This window comes from Schistocerca gregaria, chromosome 2, assembly GCF_023897955.1.
Source record: "Schistocerca gregaria isolate iqSchGreg1 chromosome 2, iqSchGreg1.2, whole genome shotgun sequence".
Taxonomy (NCBI): Eukaryota; Metazoa; Arthropoda; class Insecta; order Orthoptera; family Acrididae; genus Schistocerca; species Schistocerca gregaria.
In genome coordinates this window covers 163,154,174-163,168,430 of record NC_064921.1, presented here as the reverse complement: position 1 = coordinate 163,168,430, position 14,257 = coordinate 163,154,174, and the positions used below count along the sequence as shown (strand labels likewise).

At 37.8% G+C, this 14,257-nt stretch overlaps 1 protein-coding gene across 3 annotated transcripts in view; it reads right to left on the bottom strand.

The window, feature by feature from the left end:
- The window catches only part of LOC126336592 (pre-mRNA-processing factor 17), a 70,763-nt gene that overhangs the window by 55,942 nt on the left and 564 nt on the right, over positions 1–14,257 (bottom strand). Inside the window, exon 1 of one of the 3 annotated variants that reach the window (XM_050000454.1) lies at positions 13,356–13,562. The exons of 1 other annotated variant lie outside the window; for it this stretch is intronic. The gene's annotated coding sequence lies outside the window, so the exon portion shown is untranslated. Of the gene's footprint in view, positions 1–9,167; positions 9,254–13,355; positions 13,563–14,257 lie in introns of those variants that run through there. One more of the 3 variants, XM_050000455.1, reaches the window with a different exon arrangement.

Below are 14,257 nucleotides of genomic sequence, written 5' to 3'. Positions count from 1 at the left end.
TCAGACATTATTCTTTCTCCTTATCTTCACTTTATGTACCACTTTGGCACTCCTGATGTCCTAGGCACTTGGAAAGATTCTTTTATTTTATAAAACTATTTTTTAAATGCTTTCCAGTTCATCTTGTTCTTCCATTCTGAGACACTCTTTCCTCCCAGCTGGCAGAAAAACAGGCAGTTTTACCCCTGACTTCAACTATAAAAAGCTGGAAGACAATTGTGCTCTGCTTTCAACATATAGAGGCCTACTTACCCCTACTTTTTACTAACCAATACTTTCAACAATCTGATGACACTGGTACTGGTAGCCTTAACCTATAGCAGCAAACTTCTTTATCAATAAATTTTGAGGATAAAGTTCTGTATCTAGTAGATTTGCAGTTATCTTCTCAACAGATGAATGTTACCAGTATTGTTTTGCCACAGTAAGTTTATAGGTTATATTTACATATACAAAATCTAAAGTCACTCCATCCTGTAATTTAGTTTACCATGCAGATGGAAAAAATGTTGTGTCCCTTTCCAGATATAGAAGGGAGGGGGGCGGCTTGAATTCTTGGCTTTGGGCCATCCAGAGTATAAACTGGAAAATGAATTTGGTATACACGAAATATTTCCTTTCGACAATGAACAATTAATAAAGAAAACTAAAGCAAAATTAGGAAAGGTAATTAAAGTTATTAGTAACAGACACAAAAGGATGTAAAATGTCATTTAGGGGAACCACCATGCACCCACAGGAGAAAGCACATCCTAATCGAAGGACCAAGTCCATGCAGAACTGGAAGTAGTGATGGGCGACGTTTCGAATAGCAACTGTAAGGTCCTGATGGCTGATATGAACGCTAAAGTGGGAAAAGAAGATGTATTCCATTCAATAAACAGAAAACAAACTATGTATGAACTCTGAAACAACAATAGCATCAGTTTCATAACCTGTACAACATCAAAAGGGATGCTTATCAATAGCACAAATTTCCAACAGAAGCTTATACACACAAAAATCTAGGGGTCACTAGATGGTAAAACAATTAATCAGATAGGTCACACTGTAGTTAACACCCAAGCAAAGAACTGGATGATGGATGTAAAGACAGTACGGAACACATGAGTGACCATTTCCTTGTAAAAAGCTGTTTATGACTACAACCCAAAGCCAGAGTCAGAAACAGTCTTAAGGGAGTAATATGCTATCTTGTTAGCAGATCAGGGGTAAGATGATTTGGTATGAGGATATATGCATTGAGACAGGTACAGATTTTGCCCAAGGCAAAGCACAATTTGAAAAGGTGGGCCTACTTAGAACTATCCCAGAAACTCTGAGGGGAGCAAAGAGATGTACATCAAAGCAATACCAGAGGAGGCTCAGCTAGATTTCTTTGGAAGACATGTGCAAAAGATATAGTGTCAAGTTAACCTCTGGTACAGAGCTGCCAAAAGTTCATCAGGGACAATAATTGGACCATTCTCACCAATGAGTCCAGCACTGCCGAGAGATGGAAACAATACTTCAAGGAGCTCCTCAACTCTGATCAATCTAAAGATCTGTTCAAATTTCAATCTCCTGACATTGTAAATTTTGGTTATCCAGCTCCTACACTGAAGGAAATGAAGGATCAGATAATGAAACTGAAGAAGAACAAAAGTCCACGAGAAAATGTGAATAGAGGCAGAAGTTATTTAAGTTGGAGAGAAGAGACATCACAAGAGAATTCACCAACTAGTTAAGAGGATCTGAATTGTGGAGGAGATCACACAAGATTGGAAGACAGCAATAATCTGCCCTATACACAAGAAAGGTAAACAAAATGGACTGCAACAACTACAGAGAAAACACCCTCCTGAATCTTCTACAACATCAGGTCCAACTGTATACAGATTAGAACCCAGCCATTGGTAGAAGCCCCAGCCATTGGTAGAAGTGATTCGTGAATATCAGGATGGCTTCAGGAAGAAGCTTTCGACTATGGACACCACAACAGCTCACCAAGAAGATGTGTGAATATGGCGAAGACCTTTATGTGCTCCTCACTTATTTTAAGGAGGCATACGATAGCATCCACTGGGAGCACCTGATGAATTGCCTAACCAAATTTGGAACACCTAAAAAAAACACAAGCCTATTTGCAGTTTTTCTTCCTAATTCAGAACATAATGTGAATCTTGGGAATAAAGTTATGGAGAGCCTTAATGTAAACGCAAGATTGAGACAAGGAGATTGTGTGTCACCGATATTGTTCAATGTGGCACTCAAAAATATAATGAGAGGAGCTTTCCATAAGAATTTTGAAGGGATTGAGGTAGAGGGTGAAAAAAATCACAAATCTCACATTTTCTAACAACATGGCCCTGTTGTTTCACATCTAAGAACTAATGAAGGTGAGTGACAGTGTGGAGGTGTCAGCAAGCAAAATTGGATTCCTAGTGAATTATTGAAAGACCGAGTATCTGATGATGAATGGGACTCAAGCCTATTCAAGAGACCAACTCCAGTCTCTGATAGTCAGAACCTGATCCTACAACATAGTTCAGAACTTTAAATACCTAAGAGAAATCTTTACAGAAAATACATTATGTGAGGCAGAAGTTCAAGTGGGATCCAAGCTGATAATCAATCATACTTCAGTCTGCATCAGCTTTTTAAAGCACACAGCCTCTCAAGGAATTTCAAATTTCAGCTGCACAAAACACTGATCCAACACATATGGCAATGTGGCTGCACAACTTCGAGAGTTCGTCCAGAGCAAAGGTTAAAACAACCTTCCCGTTTTCAAGCTGAAAGTCTTAAGAAAGATCTACAGTTTGTTACAAGACGAGATCATTGGCAAATGGAGGATCCAGCATAATTGTGAGCTGGGTGAAATCTACAAGAGACCAAACATTGTACGACTGATGAGAACCAATGGCTTGTACGAGCAGGGCATTTCACTCATATATAAACACAGACAGCCTTTGAAATCCATGGATTTTACTCCTGATGGAAGAAGACCACTAGGCAGACAAAAAAGGTTCTCAGAAGATCAAATGAATGAAATGAATGGCACCCTGAATAGAAGTTGTAAGAGGAACTTCAACAAAAGAAAAACAAGGGTAATGGAGTGTGATCAAATTAAATCATGAGATACTGAGGGAATTAAATAAGGAACTGAGACAGAAAAAGTATGCAATTGCTGTTCAGACAGCAACATAACTGACAAAATCCAAAGTAGAGATGCTATAAAATGCACACTGGTAATAGTAACATAAGTATTTTTGAAAAGTAGTAGTTTGTTAACTTCAAATATAAATCTAAGTGCAAGGAAATCATTTCAGAAAGTATTTGTCAGGAGTATAGCCTTGTACTGGAGTGAAATATGTATCATAGACAGTACAGACATGAAGAGAATAAATGTGTTTGAAATGTGATGTTACAAAACAACACTGAAGAATAGATAGGCAGATTATATAACTAATGAAGCAGTACTGAATTGAATTGGAAAGATACAATTATGGTACAACTTGACTAAAAGAAAGGATTGATTGATTGATTGATAAGACACTTCCTGAAGCCTCAAGGAATTGCCAATGTGGTAATGGAGGAAAAGGTGGGGGGTGAAAATTGTAGGGGGACACCAAGGATTGATTTCAACAAGCATGTTCAAATGTCTGTAGGTTTCAGTAGTTCTGCAGGCATGAAGACACTTGCATGTGATAGATCAGCATGGAGATCTGCATCAAATTAGTCTTCAGATTGACAGCCACCAAAACAACAATGAAAAGAAAAACATGAAAGCTTGACATCTTTCCAATAATTGTGGAAATACCACTTGCTTCTTATGCTAATAATTACCAACATGAAAACTGTAACATGCAATAAATGATATGTAATTATCTATTTAATTAAAGTGTAGCACTTTGTCATGTATTTTTAGATAGTGTATGTTACTGGCATTGTTTTGCACCCAAACAATACAGCATTGATTGTTTACTGTACTAACCTTAAATGTTTTTTTTTTTTTTCATACAAGTATTGTTGCCCTTTCAATAACACATGTTTCTAGGCTTTCTCTGTGATTAGTGTAATCAGCTTTCTCAAACAAACATGTCATTAAGCAATGAAGATACTGGAAAAGCCACTGCTTTGGTGGAAGGTGGTCACAGAATTATGTGTCAGAAGGTTGAGAACTGCATCTTCCACTATTTTCAGAACTATAAGAAGGTACAGAGAAACTAGACAGGAGGCAATGCAAGAAAATGGGGAGCAGGTTCCAGGTGAGCAAACACTGCCAAGAAATGAGCACTTCTTATAACTTCCAAGTTCTTCACAACCATCACACCATCACCATTGGAGCACAAAATCGACTCCACCGAGTTTGAGGGGTCAATGTTAGTGAGACACTTGTCTGAAGAAGACTGGAAGAAGCCAATCTCCCATCCAGAAGGCCTGCTATACAACCAGAACTCACTAGAGTGCATCACACAGTTCAACTATTTTTAGCAAGGAAATATCATGATTGGAGATTACAACAATATGAGCAAGTGTTGTTCACTGATGAGTCTTGATTTGGCTTACCATCACCTGACAGAGAGGGTCTGGAGAAGGGCTGGGGGTAGTTATTCCCAGATGCATATTCTCATCTAGGTCAGCATTTCAGGGTAGTTGTCTGATGGTGGGTGCAAGAATCAATATCACTATAAGGACATACTTGTTCTTTGTGGAGCACGGGAACCTTGCGACATATTAGTATGTGGAGGAAATCCTTCGTGGAGAATGTTTTGTCTTTTGCTTCATTTATTGGTGATAGTTTTACACTAATGCAAGAGTTCTTGGATGAAGTAGACATTCTCCCACTATGGCTTGGCCTGCTCAAGAGCCCCGATTTGAATCTTATTGAGCCCGTATGGGACCAGCTGGGACTCAGCACTACTCAGAGACCCTACTGGACCTATGGGTGGTCCTCTTGAAATAATGGGAGATGATTTCTCAAATGGAAACTGCAACATTAATAAAGAGAATGCCTGGGAGGATGGATACCATGACTGGTGCAAGAGGAGGTAATACACCATTTTGAAGATGCAAAGAAAAGTTTGTGAAGAGAAGTGTCTAAAATCAGAACAGATGTGCATTACCTTGAAGAACGTCCTCAAAATGTGCTTGAAGTGTGAATCTATTTATGTCACTTCTGCCTCTCTAGCTTAAGTTGTTTATACAACTGTCTTTTTATTTATTTATTTATTCATTGCTAGACACCCAGAGGGGACCATGCCGCAATATTTTATCATAAAAATAACTGGAGTTTAAAATAAAATTAAAGAAATTGAAACATTGCATTTTCTGTGTCAGTTTGTGTACTTTTAATTTCAGGTAAAATGTGAGACATTTTGAGGGAGAAGTGACCTAACTATTTTTTTTTATATGTACTGTGACTTTTCGATGTATACAGTAATGTCACATTCAGAATCTACACATTTGCACACACAAATTTCTCTTTCAATATTTTATATTTGCCAACATTTTATTCAATAATTAATGTTAAAGTCTTTTGTTTGTAGGAATGGCCTTCAGAAACCACCTGTGGATGGTACAGGCAGCTGCTCACGGATGTCAAAACAAGCAGCTATGTGGGGGACTTATGCTATTATAGCTCAAAAATATTTGACAAGTAAGGCTGCCAGTCATCTACGCTGTTTCCCAAGTTATGACCCTGTTTCACTTAGTTTATTACTGAAACATTTTTTCCCCTGACCTGCGTGCTTCATTCAGATGAGGCAGATTCTAGTCTCCAGAATGTGATAATTTTATGTATTAATTAATTTTAAGTTCTTTAGATTGATATTTGTGAGCTCCAGAAAAGTAATGATGGGCACATTAATATTAGATTGCATGAATAATGCCACAATATCGGTATGAAAAATGTCCAATATGCATAAGATAGCTTCGTTTACCAGAAACATGGCAAATAATGATACTATATCAAAACTAACGAGGATATCATCCGGGCCAACACTCGTTTTCCTCAACTTGTCAATGACTGAGAGTCATATTAAAAATTCAGCTCATTTCATTAACATGTTAAAGGAAATGAGCATGGGCCCATATGATATCCTCGTTAGTTTTCATACTGTATCGTTATTTACCGTGATACCAGTACACAAAGCTATCTCATGCAGAGTGGATATTTTTCCTACCGTTATTGTGGCATTATTCGGACACTGCCTCACCAGAATTTACATTCAGTACAATAGTGACTTTTATGAACAGATTGATGAAGTTGCTATGGATAGTCCTCTTTGTCCTGCTGTGGCTAACTTGTTTATGGAGACTTTTGAACAACATACACTGCAGACTACCAATAAGATACCAGCCAGATGGTATCATTATGTCGATGACACATTTGTAGTATGGACACATGGAGCAGAGGAGTTGTATGCCTCCCTGACACATCTAAACAGCATTAATCTGAAAATTCAGTTTACTATGGAGACAGAGAGTAATGGGCAACTGAATTTTCTGGATCTGTCTGTGATTAAATGACAGGGTGGAACATTGGGCCATAATGTGTATAGAAAGGCCACACATACTGATTATTATCTGCATAAAGTGTCTAACCACACCGTAGACAAAATAGAAGATGTAATAAAAACCTTGGTAGACAGGGCGTACAAACTTTATTTAAAAGATGAGATGGAACATCTATGCTCGACTTTCGTGAAGAATGGCTATTCTAGCAAGAAGATAGATTGAGTACTGTCCTCTAGGCAGAGAATCACGAGCAATGACGAGCAACAGCCGCCCTTAGCAAGGTTTTTCTTCCATTGATTAGTAAGGTCACAGACAGCACTGGGAAGCGTTAAACAAGTATGGGGTGGAAACTATTTTCAGACCCACAAGGAAAATAAAAGAATATTTAAGACTGGCAAAAGATGCAAGACATCCTTTGGCTACACCCGGGGTATATAAAATTCCTCGTAGTTGTGGACAGGTTTATATCAGTATCACAAAAAGAAGTCTTGTTGAACACAAGAGGAATTGCCGCCTGGGTCACACGGATAAATCAACCATAGCAGGACAAGTTTACCAGGAAGGTAATCATGAAATAAAATTCAGTGAGACGAGCATCATATGTAAAACCTCGCATTATTATGTGTGCATGTATAGAACGACTATCGAGATTGATAAACACCATAAAGATTTGAAAGGAAAGAGAAAGGTGTTAAACTGAATAAAACTTGGATGTCAGCACTGCACCAGAAGCGTGACGATCGATTACTTTCATTCGAGAATGTTGCTATTACAGAGATAGTCTCATAGCCAAGCCACATGATGGACAGTGGCGCCCTCTGCACTGCCTATATAATCTGCACTTCCTCGAGTTCTCTTTGCAGCTCGGCGTTTTACCTCGGAGGATGTCTTCCGCAGTCGGAGACGAAATGTCAGGGGAGAGTATTATACGTCGACCACAGCGTATCAGCCTGGAAGTTTCAAGTGACAACAATATCGGCCATGAAAGCCTACATTGTCACAATGTTCCTCCAAGTACGGATGAAACATTCCTTTCAGCATTATTCGTACACTGTTTGATTTTCCATGTATCCCAAAAAGCTACTCTAAGAAAACTGATTATATTCTTACATATACATTCACAGGTGGAGACTTATTTACTGCAGCACTTCCAGATGAGCATGGCACTATGACGTAAACTGAAAACTTCTTTACATCTAGTATTGGAAGAAGCCTTCATCAAGTTGACAAACTGTGCTGTAACAGAACAGCTGTATTTGCACCACTGGCCCTTATTCCTCCAGTTATGATAAGTAATGACATTAATGTTACCCACATCAGCAACAATACTGCATCTGTTTGTAAATTATTTACTTTATGCTGACACGAGTAGTGCTTAATTTATTTTGACTAAATGAATTTAGTTAATTTTATTTACTTAAATTTCTTGTAATGTCACTGTCAATAACAATATGAAGAGAAATGAAGCTTTTGGAATGCGCTGTTACAGAAGAATTCTGGGAAGTAAATGGGTAGAGAGAGTAACTAATGAAGAGATACTTGACAAGACACACTCTGAGGCATCCGAGAACTGTTCACTTGGTAATAAGAGGGAAGTGTGGCAGGTAAAAATTGTAGAGGTAATCAAAGAAAGGACTGAGACTAGTAAGGAACCTCAAATAGATCTACAATGCATTAGCTGTATAGGTTTGAGAGGACTTGCTCAAGATAGGCTATCATGTAAAACAGTATTACACCTGTCTTTTTACCAATGACTATGACAATGTGTTGATATATATTCAGCATGTCCAGTTAAGTTGCTGTTTTTTGAATGGGACAGTAGCTGGAAGACACTACTTATACCAGTTTTGTCAGGCAACAGGACACTGAGCAGTTCGGCAACCATCCATTCAGCTGTGATGCGACCAGTCCTCCCATCAGCTTTCAATCCATATGCTTGGCAGCAGTTGTCTATTCGACAATTGCTGCTTGTATGCTGAGGTCTGGCACTTAGCGTCACCCATACTACATCAGCTCACTGCTTCCCCCAACACTGCAGTCACAGACTGCAACATCATACAGCCCCAAGAAGTGGTGCTAACAAGGGAGGACACCAAAACAACACAAGCTGAATCCTGTCACAGGACAGCTTAAGATACCATCAGCACTACCCACCCATCCCTCTGGGTTTGGCTGCAATCTCATTGCTACTGGTATGGTGCTAGTGAAACATTCCTCATAACGTTCAGGTGACACAAGACTACAGAAGCAGGATCTCACCACCTATTCATCTCTGGCAATGTACTGAATAACATGTCCTGCTGTCATGTTTTTAGCACAAAAATGTCCGATACAGCCGCCGCTATCTTGTCAACTGGACCCTGACCTCCACAACCAGTGTTTAAACATAAAATGACTGGATGGGGAACAGGCATGACAGCCTGACCATCTGAATAATCACTTTCACATACTACATTAGTCTTGAAAAAGTTTCAAAACATCTGGCTTAGAATCCATCCTATAAATCCCAAATCAGAATTTAGCATGGAAAATTCAATGAACACTTGGATCAACTCAATATGTCTTGAATTCTCAATTTTGTTTGAGATACTTTGCGACAACAGCAACCTACAAAGGATTCTATTTAAGTTTTCATTGAATGTGATCTCCCATGCAAAAGCACCAACCTCGTGGTATGTTTTTGTGCTCCAGCAGTATCCGTTTTGCAAGTCTACTTATTGCTGATTTTATTCCACGATAAATTTCATTTATTGCTAAGACAAGTAAATGCAACTTGTGGTATCTGTTTAGTTCTTATTACTGTGTATAACAAACCTCCTGAAAACAAAGCACCATATTTAGACTTCAGTATTCTTACAAAATTTTACAAATGTTAAGTTGTCAAACGTAATACGTTACCTCTCAAGTGGATTTAAAAACACTGAAAACTTCTTTATAGTATCTGTTTCCTTTTCTCTTGCGTTGGCTATCTTTGATCCTAAACTGTCTTCTAAATTAAAAATGAAAATGGTCAAGACACTGAATCATGAAGCATAATCAAATGTCTCACATGAGGATTACAGCGATTTCCTCCCCGTTTGCTGAAAATTTCCAAGCAAGGCTCATATTGAATGATGTAATAGTCTAAAGCAGATACCCACTTCTCCAACCATAAGATGCAATAAAACGTATCCCACTCCTTCCATTAGCGAATTAATTATATCACTGGTTTAAAAAAATTGATTTAATGTCAAGCCCATTAGAGAGGTTATGATATAACACAAGATGACTCTTGACAACATAGGACACCAGTAGACCCAAAGGAATGCCACTGTAGCTACAGCCAAAACATAGGTTTTTATTCTGTTACAGTTATTTTACAACATTATATGGTACCATACCCAAAACATTTTTATGATAATTAAATTATTCATTAAAACACATTCATGAATGCTGATCTGTGTCTAACTGCCACAAAAACTTACAAATGGATGACAAAAAAAGAAAGATTCCAGGTGGAATTTAAGCTACTCAGGGGAAAAGGCACCATATAACAACAGGATAACCACTCCTTTTTTAATGAACCTATTGTGTTACCTATCTATTACACGGTTGAAAAGTAAATTGTATGATATTTAGTATAAACCGTACACCAACAGAAAGAAGTATGTGTACGTTGTTTTTAATATACTTTTTAAAAAGAGTATTTTTCATGTGAATAAAATAATCGAAAATGTTTTACAAAACAGATTCATATACAACACTTACATCCTTCCTCTCCTGACAACATATTTATGTGCTGTTTACACTTTATGTTCAGGCACAAATCACTTAAAATTGCCCATATAAAAAAAAACTACACATAGAGGCCAATCACTTGAAGTATCTGAGCCTATGTCCTGCTTACTTATACTGGCATCTGAAAATATCTGAATGTGAAGAAAAAGAAAGGAAAATAAGGGTTCAATGTTCTGCTGTCCACAAGGTCATTAAAGACTGAGCAGTATGGATGACAAGACAAGGATTTAAACTGCTGTCCTCCAGAACATGAGTGCAGTGTCTTAAACCCAGAGCATCTCACTGTACTTTGATATGAAAGGCAAACTGTCAGTTTGAACACCAATCTCTGAATGACACTATAGGAGACAGGTCTCAAATTGATGTATGACAGAAAGTATTCAGTTAGAAGACTGGTTTTATGCAATTCTCCTTGCTAGTCCACCCTCTTCACCTCTACATAACTACTGCAACATACGTCCATTTGAACCTACTCACCGTAGTTATGCCTTGATCCCTCTCTACAATTTTTATCCCTCTTGGGATGTGCCCTTTTAATCTAGCCTTTCTTTCAGCCAAGTTGTGCCATACATTTCTTTTTGCCTCAATTTGATTTGGCACCTCTTCATCAGTTATTCGATCTATCAGTATCTAGCCTTCAGCATTTTTCTACAGCACCACACTTCAAAAACTTTTATTCCCTTCTTGTCTGAACTGCTTCTCATCCACATTTCACTTCTGTACAAGGCTGCTCTCAAAACAAATACATTCAGAAAAGTCTTCTCAACACCTCAATTTATATGTTAACAAATTCCTATTTTTCTGAAATGCTTTTCTTGTTACAGCTAGTCTGCATTTTATATCCTCCCTATTCAACCTTCATTAGGTACTTAGCTGCCTAAATAGCAAAACCAATCTACTACTTTTAGTGTCTCACTTTCTAATACAATTCTCTCATATCACCTGATTTAATTCAACTTTTTTCCATAACCTTTTGTTTCACTTTTGTTGATATTCACTCTATAATCTCTTTTCAAGACACTATTCTTTCTGTTCAAGTGCTATTCCAAGTCAATTGCCATCTTTGACATAACTACATTGCAATCAGCAAATATCAAAGCTTTTATTTCTTAAATTCCCTTTCATAATTTCTCCCCGCACAATGCACCAACTGAATAACACCTGGGATAGGCTACAATCCTGCCTCACCCCCTTTTCAACTACAGCTTCCCTTTCACATACTGTGACTCTAATAACTGAAGACTGTTTTCTGCATAAGTTGTAAATAACATTTCACTCCCTGCATTTTACCCCTGCTATCTTCAGAATTTCTAACAGTGTAGTCTAGTCAACAGTCTACATTTGCAAATATTTTAAATTTATGTTTGCCTTTTTTCAACCCACCTTATAAGATAAGATTTAGGGTCACAGTATAGCCGCACACTTTCCTACATTCCTCTGGAACCCAAGTTGATCTTCCCTGATGTTGCTTTAGCATTTTTTACACTCTTCTGTAGATAAATTTTGTGAATATTTTGCAACTATGTATTACTGAACTGATGGTTCAGTAGTATTCACACCTGCTGACACCTGCCTTCTTCGAAATTGGAATTATTACATTCTTTTTGAAGTCTGAGGTGTTTCCCCTGTTTCACATGTTTTGCACAACAGTTTCGTCATGGCTGGCTCTCTCACAAGACTCTAAATAATTCCGTGAGAATGTCGTCTACTCCAAGAATCTTGTTTCTATTTATGTCTTTCAGTGCTCTATCAGATTCTTCTTGCAGAATATCTCTCATCTCACTTTCCCCTACTGCCTCTTCTCTTTATATCATATTTTCCATTATACAGACCTTCTAAATATTCCTTCCACCTTTCCCTTCTATGTGTAGTACTGGCTTGCGATCTGAACACTTGATATTCACACAGCTGCTTCTGTTTTCTCCAAAAGTCTCTGTAAGTTACCTTTTCCCCTGTTCAATGCACATTTCTACAACCTTGAATTTGTTCTCTAGCCATGTAGTATTTTCTGCAAGTCTCATTTTTAGACACCTATACTCTCCTTCGCTTGCCTGATCCTCTGTGCCTTCACTATTTCATCTCTCAAAACCATCCATTCTTCTTCTATAGTATTCCTTTCTCCTGTTTCAGAAACCTGTTTCTTTCTTATCGTTTTAATTTCCAATCTTGTTGCAGCTTTTTCAGATTTAATCTGTAGTTCACAACCAGTAAATTATGGTCAAAGTCCACATCTGTCTTACACTTCAAAATCTGGTTCCAAATCTCTGTCTTAACTTTAAACAGTCAATCTGGAAAACTTCCAGTGTCCCTAGGTCTCTTCCGTGTACACAACCTCCTTTCATTATTCTTAAATCAAGTGTTAGTGATTATTAAATTCTGCCCTGTGCAAAATTCTAGCGAGTGGTGCCCCCCCCCCCCCCCAACTTCATTTCTTCCCCCCCTCCAGGCTCTCCTACTATTTTTCCTTCTCTTCCTTTTCCTACTATTGAATTCCAGTCACCCATCACAATAAACTTTTCATTATCCTGAACAATTACCTTTACCTCATTATACAATCTTTCCATAATGTGCAGATTTAGTTGACATATAAACATTTTGTGCTAAACGTGATCGGTGTGGCCTTCATGTATATCTTTTTTATAATAACGTATTCACTATGTTGTTGTTGATAGTACCTTAGACACATTATTATTTTCTTATTCGTTATTCAGCCCACTACTGCATTGGTTTTGTGTTCATAATCCACTACTGAATTGACCAGCAGTCCTGTTCTCCCCATTAGTCTGATACACTAATTCATACTACGTCTCACTTCAACCTACCCATTTACCTTTTGCATTAAGACTAAGGAATCTTACATTCCATGCTCCACTTGTACAAAACTAGTGTAACTTTCGCTTAATGACAATAGGACCAGCATTGGTCTGAACCTTCATTGGAATTTGTGATGAATGCAAGAAGGCCATTTTATTAGTGTTAGCTATGAATAACACTTGTCATGCTTGTGGAGCTTCATAAAAAAATAAAAACAGAGATGCCATCCGATTAGCATTAGAATCTAATCACAGTGTATGTACCTCGGAGTTGCAGAAGAATGCGGGGACGACATTCCATTGGAGTTAGCTCCTAATCACACCTGGCACTTCTCTGGTATTTCTGAGGCAATCTGGGAGGTTTGTCTCACAGTGCTCAACTGTAATCTTTGGTATCATCTCGTTATACAAAGAGAACATTTGCTGAAGTTATCTGACACATAATTCTTCCTTCTCTTGGGAATATTAGTTGCTTACTGGAAAAAATCAACAACAACCTAAGCTAAATACTTGTGCTAAGGTAGTGAAATTTCAATGTGTCAATGATTTAAGAATAAAATTATAAAAATTAACATAATGTCGAGATGGTATGTGGAAAAGTATGGAAATCTTCACACACACACACACACAATCCTGTTGCATTTTCAATGAACACCAGTATGTATCACATCTTCAGTGACGACTTTTAGACTATACAGGATGTCCCAGGAGGAATGCTTAATATTCAGGGATATGAAAAGAACAATCATTTGAGCAAACACGTCTAGTAAATATGGACTCTAAAATGCCCTTAGAGCTATGAGCACTACTTCATTTTCGCTAACGCAAAAATAATTCTTCTACTGAACAAGTGCTCGTAACTGTTTAAGATATGCAGTTTAGAACCCATATGTACCAGAATTTTTTTTGTTTTGTTTTCGTCTATACTACCTCCTCCCAAAATATGGCTAGCAAAGAGCTTGCAACAGATGAGATTTGCTTCAAAGTATAGTCTTGTGGGACACACTGTATGTACAGCCACTTAGCCAGACTTCACTATCAGTGAAATTGGCTCCTAAAGTCGACACACTAAAATCAATAGATGACTCGTTCCATGAACTGCCACAAACATAATCAACAATACTTCGATAAGAAACTTATTTTACAAGTTGTAAAAGGAAAGACCT